Consider the following 17,885-nt stretch of genomic DNA (forward strand, 5'->3'; position numbering starts at 1 on the left):
TACCACTCTGTCTGGCTCCCAGGCTGATGAGGCCCGTGAAATTTCAGGCCCTTCTCAGCCCAACGCTTCCTCGCCTGTTTCCTTGGAAGGAGAATTGGGAAGTGATGAGGAGAGCGGGAAATTTGACTTCTCCCTTGTGACTCCGCTTATTAAAGCAGTCAAGGAGGCCCTTTTGTGGGAAGACCCATCTACTCCCCCAGCTAAACAGAAAAAGTTTTTCAAACATCTGGGGAAAGAGCGCCCAAGCTTTCCGCTCTTGGCTGAACTAAAGGGCATCTTTGATGAGGAATGGAGTAAAGTGGACAGGAAGTCCTTCATGACAAATAAAACTCCCAAGATGTATTCCTTCAAAGCGGATGAAGTAAAGTACCTGGAGAACATTCCTCTGATAGAATGATGTGGTTTCCTTCAGGGATGGCCTTGATAGAAGGATAGATTAGGATCTCAAGAGGATCTATGGGCTTGCTGGTATGGCTTGTAAACCCGCTCTGGCAGCCATGTCTAAGGCTATGGAAGCATGGACGGAGACTGTAGATTCCTTCCTTAAGGGCGTCTCGGAAGAGCTAGCCAGGAATTCGGCAGCAGAGCTAAAATTAGCGGTGGCCTTCCTGGGGGAGGTATCTGTCGATTTGATCCGCCTGCTGGCTAGAATTATGCTGTCCTCAGTTATGGCCAAGCGCCCCTATGGCTGTGCCCTTGGCTCGCTGACCCATCATCTAAACAAACCTGGTGCAAGATTCCTTTTGAGGGGTCGTCACAGTTTGGCAACAAATTGGACGACGCCATAGCTAAAGCTACGGGTGGAAAATCAGGCTTCCTTCCCCAGGACAGGCGTCTGCTTGGACGGAAGAAACCCCAGTATAGAAGACGCAGCCCGGAGCATTCAAGAGAAGCACCCTCCTACAAGCCTGGCCTGGATTTCAGGAGAAACTGGAGTAGAGGTCAGGCACCCTTTCACAAGCCATCAAAGAGCCAGGTGTCCAGTACCCGTGAACCGGCTAAATCTTTTTGCGATCACGCCCGCCCAGGCGGGTTGGGTAGGAGCCCGGTTGCTCCACTTCCGGCACGACTGGGTGGCCTTGATCTCGGACTTCTGGGTCGTCAGGACGGTATTGTCATGTCATGCATGTTCCTTCTCCAGCGTGCCTCCCCCCAGATTTGTCTCCACTCTACTCCCGCATGTGGAAGAACAAAGGCAGGCTCTACTGTCCTACGTGGACTTGTTGAAATCCCAGGGAGCAGTGATATATATCCCAAAGGACGAACAGTTCCAAGGGGTATACTCCCCCCTTTTCTTAGTTCAAAAGAAAAGTGGCGCTAGTGCCCGGTAATAGACTTAACTTATTTGAATAAATTTATAAGGCACGGAAAGTTCAAAATGGAGACTCTATCAACCATTCAACAAGCCATACAACCAGGCGACTGGATGATTTCGATAGACCTAAAAGATGCCTATTTCCACGTGCCAGTGGCAAAGGAGTTTCTTAAGTACATACGGTTCCACATCGGGCAAGAGCATCTGCAATTCATCTGCCTGCCCTTCGGGTTGATGATTTCTCCCCGAGTCTTCTCGAAAGTCCTCTTGGCTGTAGTGGTCCTCATCAGGCTGAAAGGGGTACGTCTTTATCATTATTTAGACGATCTTCTAGTTCTGTCTCAGGACAAGAAAGAACTGCTGATGCACAGGGAACAGGTGATCTCAACCCTATCCAGTTTCAGATGGCTCCTAAACATGGAAAAAAGCCACTTGGTTCCGGCCCAATGTTTAATATACCTAGGGGCACCTAGAGAACACCATCTCTATCCCAGTGGAGAAAATCCCAGTGATTCGGCAGAGGATTCCTCAGGCCCTAGATGCCCCATGGCTAAAAGCTTCACAATGCCTAAGGATCGTTGGCACAATGGTCTCGACGACCCCCATGGTCAAATGGGCTCTGTGGAGGCTATGCACTTTCCAGTCAGGATTCCTCCGGCAATGGAAGTCAGGGGACAAGAGCCAGCTTATCCATATATCTACAACAATGAGGAACAGCCTTTTCTGGTGGCTACAGCACAAGAACCTGCAAAACTGTCACTCCATTGCCCCCATCTCTTAGGTCACAGACACCACTGACACCAGTGGTTCCTGCTGGGGGGCCCTCTGCGGTCCGAACCTGGCCCAGGCCAAGGGGGATGCTCACCTTCGCAACCCAGGCTCAAATGTCCTGGAGCTTGGTGTGCCCTCCAATCCTCTCGGGTCCTGAAAGGGGACTCACTGTTAAGGATGGACAACACCACGACAATCTCCTATGTGAAAAGGCAAGGGGGACACGGAGTTCCACTCTTCTACGAGAAGTTGAACCTATCATGACGTGGGCCCAGAATAATCTGGCCAGTATATCGGCAGTTTTCATTCCCGGAGTTCAGTACTCCCAAGCAGATTGCCTCTCATGCTCTTAGACAACGAGTGGTCTCTCCACGTGCAGTCATTCAAATGGATTCTGTCCCTGGGAGTCAATCCCGAAGTGGATCCATTCGCCTCCCGCTGCAATTTCAAGGCATTCAGAACGGATGCCCTGGTGGATCGATGGAGATTCAAGAGGGCATATGCCTTTCTTCCGCTCCCGATTATCCTCAAGTTCCTACGGAGGCTCCAAGCGGAAGCAGTCGAAGTAGCAGTGGTGGCTCCCTACTGGCCGAACAGGCCTTGGTTTCCCCTCCTGATCCAGCTGAGCTACCGGGATCCAGTACCTCTTCCCCTCAAGCCGGACCTTCTTTCTCAAGGGTCACCCCTACACCCTTGCCCTGCTCTGATGAGACTGATGGTCTGGTTCTTGAGAGGGAGAAGCTGGAATCCCTCAGGTGTGCCTCGATAGTAATTTCCACCCTTATCAGCTCAAGAAGAACAAACACAAATAAAGTTTATGGTCGAATCTGTTCCAAATTCATCTAATTCTCCTCTGCTTCAGGCAGGTCCTTCAGAAATCCAGGAGTTCAAGACGTTCTCAGTTTCCTTCAATCTGGACTAGACCTATCCTTATCTGTCAGTTCTCTTTGAGTTCAAGTTTCAGCCTTGTCAGCTTTCTCCAGGACCTCATGGGCAGTCCATCCCTTAGTTCGACTGTTTTTCCGGGAGGCATCAAGAATCAAGCCCCAAAGGAAACCAAGATTTCCCAAGTGGGATCTTCCCCTCGTGCTAGACTCACTGACTGAACTCAGTACCACAGGGCCCTCCCCGCTTTCCATTAAAGGCTTTTTAGGCAAAAGTAGCCTTCTTAGTTGCCATCACCTCGGCTAAGAGGGTTTCCGAGATTGGGTCACAAAGAACCTTTTCTGACATTTTTCCCGGATCGGGTAGTCCTTACACCTATGCTGGGTTCAAACCCGAAAGTGACTTCAGTATTCCACGAGAATCAGGAATACCTACCTTCAAGACTCCTGAGTCCAATGAAACTCATCCCTTGGATATAGGCAAAACTCTGAAAGAGTATCTGCCGATTACTTCTTCCTTCAGACGTTCTGACCATCTGTTCATATTGCATTCAGGCAGTAGTAAAAGGAAAAAGGCTTCAACCAGAACAATTGCATCCTGGATTGTCCAGACCATCCAACAAGCATATTGGGCTAAGGGCTTGGCTCCTCCACAGACAGTGATGGCACACTCCACCAGAGGAATGGCAGCGTCATGGGCAGCGGCCCGACATGTGGCTCCAGACATCATTTGTAAAGCGGCCTCCTGGGCCTCTATCAATACATTTCCCATTACTGCATAGAGCCGGCATCACCGTCTTCTGTAAATTTTGGTTTGAGAATCCCGACGGTTGACGGGACAAATTAAAACGATTTTCTGTTCAGCATACCCTCCCGTATGGTCTGGCTAGTTATTTCCCACACGTAGGCTGCCATGGAGTCCGTCAGGAAAACAGAAAATGTATTATCAAATACTTACCATAATTTTCCTTTCCTGATGGACTCCATGGCAGATGGAATTCCCACCCTGGAAGAAAACAAAGTGTCCAAGAGTCGGCTAGTTATGGACCACAGTACTGAGAGGTGAGCTGACTTTTATGGGTATGGGGTCCTATAGCATTGGAGCGGAGGTGGGATTAACCCACACGTAGGCTCCCATGGAGTCCATCAGGAAAGGAAAATTACGGTAAGTATTTGATAATAAATTTAGCGTTTTATATTCTCCAGAGAACAGTCTTTTTTTTAGCCCAGTGTGCATGGAGCCTTATAAAAAAACTTTTCGCTCAATATGTGTGACTGCACTGAAGTTCAAAAATCACACATACATCAAGAACGTATTAAAAGAATATTAAAAACTAAAAAATATTATGAATTATGGACATTGAAGGAGCATGTTGCATGTTTGATAACATGTTTTTTGCACATTTGTAATTATTATTACAAAAATTGTTAGTTTTATTTATTATGTCTGCACTTTACACATTGTTGATGTATTTGTAATTTTTGAACTTTAGCGCAGTCAAACATATTGAGTGGTAGTTTAACATGTTTTGTGTCCGCAGCTGCATTTCATAAAGAGTGGTCAACATTTTTTTTTTTTCATGTGGCACTGACTTTATTTTGTATCTGACATCCTTGAAAACTTTACTGAGGTTTTAGCTTGTCACAAACATAATATAGGTGTGTGAGCAGCAGTGTGTGGTGGTTTTTTACATACTCACACCTAGCACAGTTATCATTATTGTACAGGACTTCTATAGCGCCAACAGTTTACGCAGCACTTTAAAAAAAAAACTTCACTATAAATCTGAGAAACTGTCCCAACATTACATTCAACAAAATATTCTGCAATATGTTTATGTCTAGCAAATATCTGGATCGATAGTTCAATTAATGTTTACAAATTCAATACATAATTTTTAAGAATTGCACAGGGTAGTTTTTTTTTCCACCCAAAATAGTGAACTACAGCTGACCAAAACACCAGGTGCAAAAACATAAAAATATAAACAAAAAACCCAGTATAAGCCCCTTAATGGAAAAAAACTCACAATCTAATGTCTCTCAATCTGATCTTTTCTATTAAGTCAATGAGCACAAGGACTAGTACATCAAACTGCAGGCTTAAGAGAACTGTCTGGAAGAGATAAGAAGCTCATCAAGTCTCAGGATGGCTTGTGCTCTGCAGCTGGAGGGCACCTTTATAGAACTCTGACACAGTTCTATATTTAATTTTGTCTATTCAATCCAATCTACTTCATGTCAACCTCACAATGCTCAAGCTACACATAGAGGGACACACACGGTCCACAGTCATTAAGTGTACACTCCAGTGAAAACTGAAATTAATTCCTCAAAATGCAAATACAGAACATAGCCGACCTGTTCAGGGATTCACTTTTTCATTGAGGAATGACTATAGATCATTCGCTCTCTCCAATGTCTTATACTGTAGGTAATCGGGTGATTTGGGAACCCTTTTATTTACTTTTTGTATTGAAGAATTAGAAAACAGAGAAAACCCTCAAATAAAGTGGTCAAGAAGGGACAGTAGACCGAAGGCAGTATTAAACCCGAAAGCAAAACATTTTTATATTGCAGCTTAGCAATTCTTAGATGTAATGGCTATATTAGTTTCCATTTTTAGGCTTTCTTACTTTCTATTTTCATGGACATCCAGGCAGCCAGTCTGTTTTCAACAGCCCAAGCTCCCCAGCAGAATGCATTAGTTCATATGGATGATAAAAACACTTAACACTGGTAGGGGTGGTAATTAAGATGATCAGCTTATTTATTCATGTAAAATCTCAAAAGGGAAAAAAAAAAAAACAGTTTTCTGTAACTGCATCTAAAGTGCTAGAGTTTGGCTTCAAATTGGTAGTGTATCTAAATCTGCTAATACATACAATACCAGACTAATAATGCAGTTGTCTGTCATAAAGTGCGTTTCTGGCCAGATCACCGGGCAAAAAAAAATTAAAAAGCTAAACTAAACTAAAGAAAACAAATGCTGCAATCACATCTGATTGGTAAGCTGCAATATAATACATTTTGATTTAGGGTTTGATACCACTTGACGGTCTCTCTGTAAAAACATACTTACTAGTTGGCCTGGATTATCCAAGTGAATGTCATTGACACACAGTGCCTTCACAAAGTATTCATATTCCTTTAAATTTTCCACATTTTGTCATGTTACAATCAAAAACATAAATGTATTCTATTAGGATTTTATGTGATAGACCAACACAAAGTGGCACATAATTGTGTAAGGAAAATGATAAATGGTTTTCAAACTTTTTTACAAATAAATATCTGAAAAGTAGGGTGTCCATTTGTATGGGGCTCCCTTTACTCCGATACCCCTAACTAAAATCTAGTGGTACCAATTGTCGAAGATTGTGTACACACTATACAAAAATCGAACGATTGCTCCTCGTATTTTCTTACAGAGTGTACCCAGCTTTATCCAGATAAGAAAGATACCCACAGAGTAATGTTTTCCAAATTTTGAGAGTTTCTCTTTTTCCATTCCTAAGATTCTCTTTTTTCCCATTACATAATGAAAATCATTGTCTGAGAGGCCCTTGCCTATCAGCCTAAACTTCTAGATCCACCTTCCACTGAAAAGATGACATTTAACTTCTCATGATTCACTGACCGCAGACCAGATGGTTTACCAGCACTTTCGAACTGCTGGTTGCCAGAATAAAAATGGTCCTTTCAATAAAGCTGCTACCCTAGCCACAATCTTTGAAGATGAGAAAGAGTGATGCAAGGTGAAAAAGGTATGCTTCAAACTAAAGATGCCAGATGATCCCCTGAACGCAAATAGAAATGCAAGGGAAGAACTAACAATTTACAAAGAGTCAATAGTGTGTAAATTAGTAGTCCTGAGAACTGATCTTCCCCATTAACACATTTTTCAAAAATATATTCGGGCTTACCTAAATGGACTTCAAACCTGCAGAAATGTTCAACCAATCATGTACTTACAGAGTGTGCACAATGCCATCTACAAAATTCAGAAATTGAGCAGATATTCATGTGGCATGCTTCCAGCCTATGAAATGCAATGCCCAAGGCTGGCTTTTAAGAAAAAGACCACTAGAGGAACAGAGGCAGCTCCAGCCATCCCAGAGAGCCATCTAACCTGTCTGTTTAATTGTTGGAGAGCATGACAAAACTAGTAAGCCAAAGTCTAACGGTCTTCTAATCATTTGGAGCTGAGAAAATGATACATTGAAGTACAGTTGCAATCAGTGTTGTAAGTAACAGCGTTAACATAAACACTGTTACCTAACGCAGCCCCTTTTGAGGGTAACGAGTAATCTACCTGAATACTCTTCCCCTCACGGTAACGCCGTTCCCATTACTTGGGCGGCGTTACCGCAATTACATCTACCCGTGTCAGCAGCACTCAGCAGCCGTCGGCCATCCATTATTAAAAAAGCGCGTCACCTCCTCTGACTGTTCCGTGATAGGCGGAACACTAATTTTCCCAGCAGAGCCTCTGTTTAGTGTTCAGCCTATCACGGATGCCTTCTCATCCTCAGCCTCGGACGAGAGGACATCTGTGATAGGCGGAACACTGAACAGAGGCTCTGCTGGGAAAAAAGAGATTTTTAATACAGCTTACCTGTAAAATCTTTTTCTTGGAGTACATCACGGGACACAGAGCGGCATTCATTACTATATGGGTTATATGGAGTACCTTCAGGTGATGGACACTGGCAATCTCAAACAGGAAATGCCCCTCCCTATATAACCCCCTCCCATAGGAGGAGTACCTCGGTTTTGTAGCAAGCAGTATGCCTCCCAAAATGGTCCTCAAAAGAGGGGTGGGAGCTCTGTGTCCCGTGATGTACTCCAAGAAAAAGATTTTACAGGTAAGCTGTATTAAAAATCTCTTTTTCTTTATCGTTACATCACGGGACACAGAGCGGCATTCATTACTATATGGGATGTCCCAAAGCAATGCTTACAATGAGGGGAGGGAGAACATCTCCAAGACAAAAGGATTTAATTTAGAGAAATACTCAAATCATAATAAATCCAACTTAGTTGAGAAAAATAATCTTAAATTTTAAATTTAACTCAAAAAAGAGGAGCCCCCGGAATCCGAGGGTCTCAAACTGCAGCCTGCAGCACTGCCTGCCCAAAGGCTGTATCAGTATTCCTTCTTACGTCCAACTGGTAGAATTTTGTAAACGTGTGGACAGAAGACCAGGTTGCCGCCTTGCAAACTTGAGCCATAGAGATCTGGTGGTGTGCTGCCCAGGAGGCGCCCATGGCCCTAGTAGAATGAGCCCTTAATGATACTGGAGGAGGCAACCCTTTCAAGCCGTAGGCCTGAGTGATTAATTGCTTAATCCACCTAGAAATGGTGGACTTTGCAGCTGCCTGCCCCTTCTTGGGCCCATCCGGTAAAATGAACAGCACATCTGTTTTCCGGATCTTCTTTGTAGCTTTAAGATAGGCCTTCATGGCCCTGACAATATCCAAGGTATGCAGCAACCCTTCCTTTCTGGAAGTAGGTTTAGGGAAGAAGGATGGTAATACCAAATCCTGGTTCAAATGAAAACTGGATATAACCTTCAGTAGGAAGGAAGGATGAGGGCGGAGAACGACCCTGTCCTTATGAAAAATAAGATATGGTTCCTTACAGGATAAGGCCGCCAGTTCCGATACTCTTCTTGCGGAAACTATGGCGACCAAAAATACTAACTTCCTTGTCAGTAAAACCAAAGGAATTTCAGCCAACGGCTCAAACGGTTGTTTCTGTAAACTTGACAGAACAAGATTTAAATCCCACGGACAAAGCGGGGATTTAACTGGAGGTTTAATACGTAAGACCCCTTGAAGGAAGGTCTTAACCAGCGAGTGGGTGGCCAGCGGCCGCTGAAACCACACTGACAGAGCAGAAATCTGTCCTTTGATTGTGCTTAATGCCAATCCTTTATCCACTCCTAGCTGGAGAAAACTTAAAACTCTATCGATGGTGAACTTGCGAGGAAGCCATAGCTTGGACTCACACCAGCCTACATAGGCCTTCCAGATCCTGTGATAAATCACCCTAGAGACCGGTTTCCTGGCTCTGATTAGGGTAGAGATTACTCTCTGAGACAGACCTCTACCCCTGAGAATCAGGGATTCAGCCTCCAGGCCGTCAAATTTAGATGCCGTAAGGCAGGGTGGAGGATCGGACCTTGCGATAGCAGGTCTGGCCGTAGAGGAAGAGTCCAAGGGTCTCCCACTACCATCCTTAAGATTAGTGAGTACCATGCCCTTCTGGGCCATGCTGGAGCTACCAGGATGACTGGTATGTGCTCCACCCGGATCCTGCGCAGCAGGCGGGGTAGTAACTGGAGCGGGGGAAACGCATAAAGAAGTTTGAACTGATGCCAAGGGCAAACCAACGCATCGGTTCCGCAGGCCATCGGATCCCTTGAGCGGGACATGAACCTGTCTAGCTTCTTGTTGAGTCTCGATGCCATGACATCCACGTCCGGCACTCCCCATCTTTGGCAGAGTGCTTGAAAGATTTGTGGATGCAGAGACCATTCCCCCGGCAATAGAGTCTGGCGGCTTAAGAAGTCCGCCTGAAAGTTGTCCACTCCTGGAATGAATATTGCCGATATGCAGGGCACATGAGCCTCTGCCCATAGGAGAATCAAGCTCACCTCTCTCTGAGCGGCTTGACTCCTGGTTCCCCCTTGGTGATTTATGTATGCCACGGCCGTGGCATTGTCTGATTGAATTCTCACCGGGAACCCCTGCAATTTTGACGTCCAAGCCCTGAGGGCTAGTCGAGCAGCTCTGAGCTCCAAGATGTTGATGGGCAACTGCTTCTCTGGCTTTGCCCAAGTACCTTGGCGAGTGCAACCATTCCAAAATTGCTCCCCAGCCCGTCAGGCTGGCGTCTGTGGTCACTATCTTCCAAGCCACTGGGCTGAAAGATTTCCCCTTCAGTAGATTCTGAGGGTCTAACCACCAACACAGACTTTGTCGGACTCTTGATGAGAGCGGCAACGGGATATCCAAGGCCTGTGGCCTTCTGCTCCATGCTGACAGGATGGCTGCCTGCAGGATGCGAGTGTGGCTCTGGGCGTATGGTACCGCCTCGAATGTGGCCACCATCTTGCCTAGTAACCTCATACATAGGCGAATAGTCGGTTCCTTCTTGCTTAGAACCAGTAGGATTAATTCCTTGATGGCTTTGACCTTCCTCAGAGGTAGAAACACTCTTTGTTGTTCTGTGTCTAATCTCATGCCGAGATATTCCAACTGCCTTGTGGGCAGGAAAGCTGACTTTTCTCGATTTAGGACCCAGCCGAACTTCGAGGTATTGGACCGTGAGGGCCACTGCTCGCTCCAAGCCGGGAGACGAGTGATCTATGACTAGGAGGTCGTCCAGGTATGCTAGGATCGTGACCCCTTGGATCCTTAGCTTGGCTAGGATTGGAGCTAGGACCTTCGTGAACACCCGGGGGGCCGTAGCCAACCCGAAGGGAAGCGCCACGAATTGGAAATGACGCGAAGCCACCATGAAGCGTAGATATCTTTGATGTGGCTGATAAATTGGAACATGAAGGTAGGCATCCTTTATGTCTATGGACGCCATGAAGTCGTCCTTTTGGAGTGTGGCAGCTGCCGACCGCACGGATTCCATCCGAAATGAGCGGACTTTTAGGTATGCATTTACTATCTTTAGGTCCAAAATTGGCCTGACATCTCCATTGGACTTTGGGATGATGAATAGGTTGGAGTAGAAACCCAGCCCCTGTTCCAGGACTGGTACCTCTACTATTACTTCCTGGGAAAGTAGATGATTTAATGCCGACCTTAATGCGGCTCCCTTCTCCGGATCGTTTGGAATCCTCGACGCCTGGAAATGAGGAGGAGGAAACTTTAGGAAATCTAATTTGTAGCCCATGGCCACGGAAGACCGTACCCACTCGTCGGGAATGCTGGCTTCCCAGACCTCTGAAAAGAGTCGGAGCCTTCCCCCCACCTTCGTGGGCTGGGGCGCCCCTTCATAAGGTCGGCTTGGGGGCTGGTTTTGCTGGTTTGCGAAACCACTGCTTTCTGCCTCTAGCAGCCTGTCCTTGTGACCTGCTGTTGAAGCCGAAGTTTGCTTTCGCAGGAGGCCGTCGATACTGTTTGGCATTAGAGGGCCCCTGCCCAGGGGAGTACTGTCGTTTAAACGCAGGCCCCTGAAACTTCTTCTTAGTTGGCAAGAGAGTACTTTTGCCGTTTGAAATGGTCTGAATGTATTTATCTAGGTCTTCTCCGAAGAGTCGTCCTCCATGGAAGGGGAACCCTACCAGGAGCTTCTTGCATGGGGGCTCGGCCTCCCAGCTTTTTAACCATAAGAGTCTTCTCATATGGATAAGGGATAACGATAAACGTGACGCTTGCTGGATAGAATCCTTAATTGCGTCTACCGTAAAACATATGGCCTTAGGGACATCCGAAAATTCTTCTGCCTGCTGGGCAGGAATAAGTTTAAGCATCTGCTTAATTTGATCCGATAATGCTTGAGCAACCCCAATCGCAGCCACAGCTGGCTGTACTACTGCCCCTGCAGTAGTGAAGGAGTTCTTAAGTAGTGCTTCCAAGCGTTTATCAACTGGATCCTTGAATACCTGTATGTTTTCTACAGGGCATGTTAACGATTTGTTAATACATGAGATGGCTGCGTCCACTGCAGGAGTAGCCCATTTCTTGGAAAATTTATCTTCCATAGGATATAGGGCAGAGAATCTTTTAGGTGGTAAGAAGATTTTATCTGGCTTGTTCCAATCTTGGAACAAAACTCCCTCTAGTAGAGGGTGGATCGGAAACACTGCATTGCTTTGAGGCGCCCTCAGTGAGCCCAAAGCTGAAACCGTCGATACCTGGAGATCTGGTACTGGCAAGTTGAATGCATTATGGACCAAGTCCGTTAAGGCTTGAATCCACCAGCTCTCCCCTTGGGAGACTGCTCCAGACTCCTCTGTATCCGGATCTTCGATCCCTGAACCTACTTGGTCCTTGTCCAAGAGGTCGTCCAATTCCCCTGAGGAAAGGACCTCCTCTTCTGAGGGTCCGCGCTCGGGCGACGGAGATCTAATCCGTTTACTGCCCCGCATAGCTGTGGCTATCATTTTTCCCATTCTTTTCTCCATCTCCTTTAAAGAGGTGAGTAATACCTCGTCCGTGACCATCTTAGGGTTGGACTGACCCACGCCAGCTCCAGATCCCGATGGCCCCAAGGCTCCCTGTGGGGAAAGCAGCGGCATAACTTTGTCCGAGACCTCAGACTCTCTGGGGGAATCCCCACCTCTTGTACCCTCTGACCCGGATGCCATGGTACAATACCGAGGTAAACCTGCTAGCTTATTGGTACTTGGAACTATAAATAGTTAATTGCCCAAACACCTGTTTGGGGGATAAAAAATGCTTCCTCTCCCCTAGATGACCTTTTTTATTTTTATTTTTTTAATCTTTTTTTTTTTTTTTTTTTTTGTTTTTGTTTCAAATCCAGGAAAGAAAAAGCATTCTGTCCCCCTGAGTAGTATTGCAAAGAAAAACTATGAGATGGAAAAGAAACAGCCTATTTCTAGGCTTGAAAACAGTCTTCTGAAGACTGCAATATCCTTTCTGGCCACTGTGTGTCCTCGGCGCCCCGTGCTGCCGCTCTGGTCTTTCCTCCCCAGTTCCAATGTATCGAATGAGCTGTTTGGAACGAAAAAGGAAGGGCCGCCCCTTCCTTAAGCCACTGACCCGCCCTTCCCCCCTCAGCTAAACGGCGCGAATTGCGCCTATAACACGTGAACGCGCGCGCCCGCCGATAGGGGGGGGGGTTGGGGGGAAGGGAGCCTCTCTGCTCCAGCCTGGAACCACGAGGAGGTCAGCGTTTTGCCTGCTTGCAGGCTCTGAGGAGGAAGACTGATGGAGCATCGCCTGGAGGCTTGCAGGTAAGCACAGCTCTCTGACACACACATACACTTTATATCACACAGGCCCCACTCAATGCTTTTCCAACACTACAAGGGAGGTCACTTCTTATGGGGAATAATACACATAGAGCCATCCTATCATTAAGATATGTGACTAGTTTGCCAGATGCAGCGCATAACTTTAGGCATGTCCCCTGTGACCCCCCAGAAAAAACCTGCTAAGAACCAAGTTCCGCAAGTTTTCCCCTCACTTACCTGCTCCATGCCGCAGGACTTTGCCAAGCAAGAGGCCCAATCTTCCCCCATCTCCGTGGGGATGTCTAGACCTTCAGGCCCTGGGTTCCTATGAAGGATCCACTGTCCTGGGCCCATATAGCACTCTGGCAACAGAAACATTAGGCACCCAAAGGTTTCTAAGCTCTGGGCCCAGGGTCCAGCTCTCTAAAAAGAAAAGCATTATGGGCTATACCCCAAGGGTTTGGGGTCCGGTTACTGACCACTTTAGCGCTGAGGCCTTTGGACAGAACCGGTTAGCTCACCTAATCCCAAGGATGCGGAGGCAAGCTAAACCATGACCAACACCTAAGACACTGGCGTAAAAACTGAGGTACTCCTCCTATGGGAGGGGGTTATATAGGGAGGGGCATTTCCTGTTTGAGATTGCCAGTGTCCATCACCTGAAGGTACTCCATATAACCCATATAGTAATGAATGCCGCTCTGTGTCCCGTGATGTAACGATAAAGAAATTACTGTTCCGCCTATCACGGAACAGCCTGAGGAGGAGGCGCGGCTTTTGAATAATGGGGGAATCAATCTGTGCTGGAGAGGTCAGTCTGTGCTGAGGGGGTCTGTAATGTGGGGGTCAGTCTGTGCTGGGGATGCCGGTCTGCGTTGCTGAGATTGGTCTGTGCAGGGGGTACTGTACTCTGTACCGAGTGGTCTTTGTTGGGGAGTGCCTCCACACTGAGGGGTTTTGGCTGGGGGGTTGGTCTATGCTGAGGAGTCTCTGTTGGCGGGGTTGGTCTGTACTGGTCAAAGAGTCTGTACTGAGTGGGTAGACGAGAAGGGGGATTTTAGGGATATTAGGGGAGATTTATACTGTGGGAGATATGGGCTATAGGGGGTGATTTGTACTGGGAAGAAGGTAATTTTGGTTGTACTCTGTGAAAGTGGCCTGTGCGTTACGCACTGCTGACCCCTAACTATCGATGCATAGGGTTTATTGAGACAGGCACCGAGACCTATCCCGTGCTTTGCCACTTTTTGCTGCATTTTTACTACCCCCCAACCGCTCCCCTTTGGCTGCAGAGTCAGGGGCCAGAAGTGTACACACACAGCAGCAGGAATTATGACCCTTGTTGCTTTCAGCCATGGATGGCCGCCATATGACATCTCTGCAAACAGGAGAGGTAGGGAGATCATCGAGGCATGTTTACAGATGGCACAGTGAGGCATGTTTACAGATAGCACAGTGAGGCATGTTACAGATGGCAAAGTGAGGGGTCGTCTTATACAGTGAGTATATCCCAAAACCAACATTTTAGCTGGAAAATTAGGGGGTCGTCTTATACACCGGCAAAAAAAAAAGTCACAGTTACTTTGCTGAGTAACTAATTACTTTTTCAATGTAGTAACTGAGTAACTAACGCAATTACTTTTTCGGAGAAGTAATTTGTAACTGTAACTAATTACTTTTTTAAAGTAAGATGAGCAACACTGGTTGCAATAAGGCAAAGTAAAGAAAAAAAAGTTATGCTTTCTGACCAAAGCATATAGTCTAAAAGTGGCTTCTATCCACAACTGTGATATTAGTCCAAGCCACGAGGAGCTTCAAGTTGTTCCCGCTGGCATATTAGCAAATACCACTGTATTAGTGTTACTAAACCCACAACAGTAAAATCATGTATATGCAATAAAGCATGCTTGTCATGCTCACTGTGGAACCTAAGGGGTTAATCATGTGCATTGTGTAGAAAGGCCGTTTAATCATGTCGTCTCTGATCCTCCCAATCCATCTGCTGATAGTACAGAGCTTTGGGGGCACTCTGCATATTCTCGGTTTGGTGTGTATTGCTAGAGTTTTTTTTTGTTTTTTTCAAGGGTGCATGTGATCAGCACAGGGCCAATCAGCATAGTCCAGACAGAGGATCAGGAGTCATGCAGCCCCATAGGACAGTCAGAGGAGAATGAAAACTCATCCTACAAGCTTTAACCAGTGCTCGGCTAGACACTGATAGAAGTCACAAGACTGCTATATACTGCTGATGAGAAAAGGTATTTAGCAGTTTATATTTTTTAAAGTGGTTGTAAGCCCACTTAAAAAACAAAAAAAAACAAACACCACCTGCAAGACAAAGGCATAAGGAGCTAGTATGCATACTAGCTTATTATGTAATACTCAACTCAGATCGAAACCCCCACAGCTGTCCTCGTACACCGTTTGGGCAGCCGACATCTTTCCTGGGGTTACTTCAGCTGTGATTGGCCAGAGCCGCGGTGAAAGCACCGCCTCCATTAGGGACGGCACCATCGCCGTTTATAAAGTGCGCCAGTGCCATTGTCTACAGCGCCCGTCATTATAGTAAATATCTCCTAAACCGTGGAGGTTTAGGAGATATTTCACACATCTACAGGTAAGACTTAATTTAGGCTTACCTGTAGGTAAAAGTGGTTGTGAAGGGTTTACAATCACTTTAACCACTTCAGATCCGTAGGACGTCCTGGGACGTCCTGGACTTTGAGCGGTGATATCTGAATGATGCCTGCAGCTGCAGGCATCATTCAGATATCTCTGTCTTCAGCCGGCGATTCTGTGCACCAGAAGAACGATCAAAGCGGCGGTTCCGCCGCTCGATCGTTCTTCTAGGCAGCGGGAGGGGGACGTCCCCCCCCCCTCCCGCCGCCATCCGGTGCTTCTCCGGGCTCTCCCGTGCCATCGGGGGCCCGGAGAGCGAATCGGCCGGCGCGCGTTGCTGAACCATAGAGATGACTGGTGACCAGACGGTCAAAGTCATCTCTATGACCGTCGGAGGGCCGGGCGCGACGTTTTGACGTCACGCCCGGTACCCGGAAGTAAACAAAGCCGCAATTGCGGCTGTCGGCATGTAATCGGTGAAATGTTTTTCACCGATTTCATGCTTGTAAGCCTGTAGGAGAGATGTGGGGTCTTATTGACCCCACATCTCTCCATAAAGAGGACCTGTCACAGTGATTCCTATTACAAGGGATGTGTACATTCCTTGTAATAGGAATAAAAGTGATCAAAAAAAAAAAAATGTCAAAAAAAGTGTAAAAATAAAAAAATGAAGTAAAAAAATAAAATAAAATAATAAAAAAAAAATTTTAAAACGCCCCTGTCCCGGTCGCTCGCGTGCAGAAGCGAACGCACATGCAAGTCCCGCCCACATATGTAAACACCGTTCAAACCCCACATGTGAGGTATCATCGCGTGCGTTAGAATTGTTGCACACGCTCTATCACTAGAGCTACTCTGTAACTCAAAAATAGTAACCTGTAAAAAAAATTAAAGCGTCGCCTATGGAGATTTTTAAGTACCGAAGTTTGGCGCCATTCCATGAGTGTGCGCAATTTTAAAGCGTGACATGTTAGGTATCTATTTACTCGGCGTAACATCGTCTTTCACATTATACAAAAAAATTGGGCTAACTTTACTGTTTTGTTATTTTTTAATTCATGAAACTGTTTTTTTCCCTAAAAAAAGGCGTTTGAAAAATTATTGCGCAAATACCGTGCGAGAAAAAAAGTTGCAATGACCGCCATTTTATTCCCTAGGGTGTCTGCTAAAAAAAATATATAATGTTTGGGGGTTCTGATTAATTTTCTAGCAAAAAAATTGTGGGACCAAATTCTCAAAAAAGCTGCCTAACTTAACTTTCAGCAGTTAAGTTACACGGCCTTAAAATTTCTACCTAAGTGCCCGATCCACAAAGCACTTACCTAGAAATTACACGCCGTGTAACTTAAGTGCCTCCGTCGCAAGGCGGTCCTCCTCTCCGGGGGGGCGATTACAATTTAAATGAGGCGCGCTCCCGCGCCGGCCGTACTGCGCATGCGTGTGACGTAATTTTCCCGACGTGCAGCGCGCGAACGTAATTTACGCCGGGCTTTGTGGATTGCGACGGGACAATAAAGTTGCGACGGGTGAAAAAAAAAATACGCGCCGGGAAAACAAAAAAAAAAAAAGAAAAATTGACAGCGTCGCTCGGCATGCATTCCTGAGAGGGAGAACTCCATGCCAATTTTCAAAGAAAAAAACGGCATGGGTTCCCCCCCCAGGAGCATACCAGGCCCTTAGGTCTGGTATGGGTTGCAAGGAGACCCCCCCTACGCCGAAAAATCGACGTAGGGGGTCCCCCTACAATCCATACCAGACCCGTATCCAAAGCACACTACCCGGCCGGTCAGGAAAGGGAGTGGGGACGAGCAAGCGCCCCCCCCCTCCTGAGCCGTGCCAGGCCGCATGCCCTCAACATGGGGGGGTTGGGTGCTCTGGGGCAGGGGGGCACATATACTGAGCGACAAAATAAATCAGTCTAGTATACCATTTGTAAACACTCTCTGATCTAAATTCCCATATACATCCTGACATTTTTTCAGAGCAACTTCTGCATCTCCATAAAAGACATATATCATAAATGCCCAACAGTGGTAACACTACTCATTATATAAAAACAAATATAAAAAGTAAATCTAAGCAACATTTGTTCAAACTTCTATTATTATTCTTCAAACAAACCTACAATGGTCAATCTGGAAAATGTAAGCTGCTCTGACAATGCCAAGAAGATTTAAGGAGGCTGTAAAGTGTTTTATAATAAATCTGTTGGGTTCTGCATTATAACAGCACAGGTTAACTAGTGCTTTTTATTGAAGGGATTGCTAGCTGCAAATATGTTCATATATTTCAGACAAGGAAGTAAATAATAAACTAGTTCCTTGTGTTTGACATTAACCAAACCTTTTTAAAATG

At 46.1% G+C, this 17,885-nt stretch overlaps 1 protein-coding gene across 8 annotated transcripts in view; it reads right to left on the bottom strand.

Moving 5' to 3' along the window:
- Nucleotides 1–17,885, bottom strand: part of NBEA (neurobeachin) — a 793,834-nt gene that overhangs the window by 302,824 nt on the left and 473,125 nt on the right. The gene's annotated exons all lie outside the window — the stretch shown is intronic.

Source organism: Rana temporaria, chromosome 2 (assembly GCF_905171775.1).
Source record: "Rana temporaria chromosome 2, aRanTem1.1, whole genome shotgun sequence".
Taxonomy (NCBI): domain Eukaryota; kingdom Metazoa; phylum Chordata; class Amphibia; order Anura; family Ranidae; genus Rana; species Rana temporaria.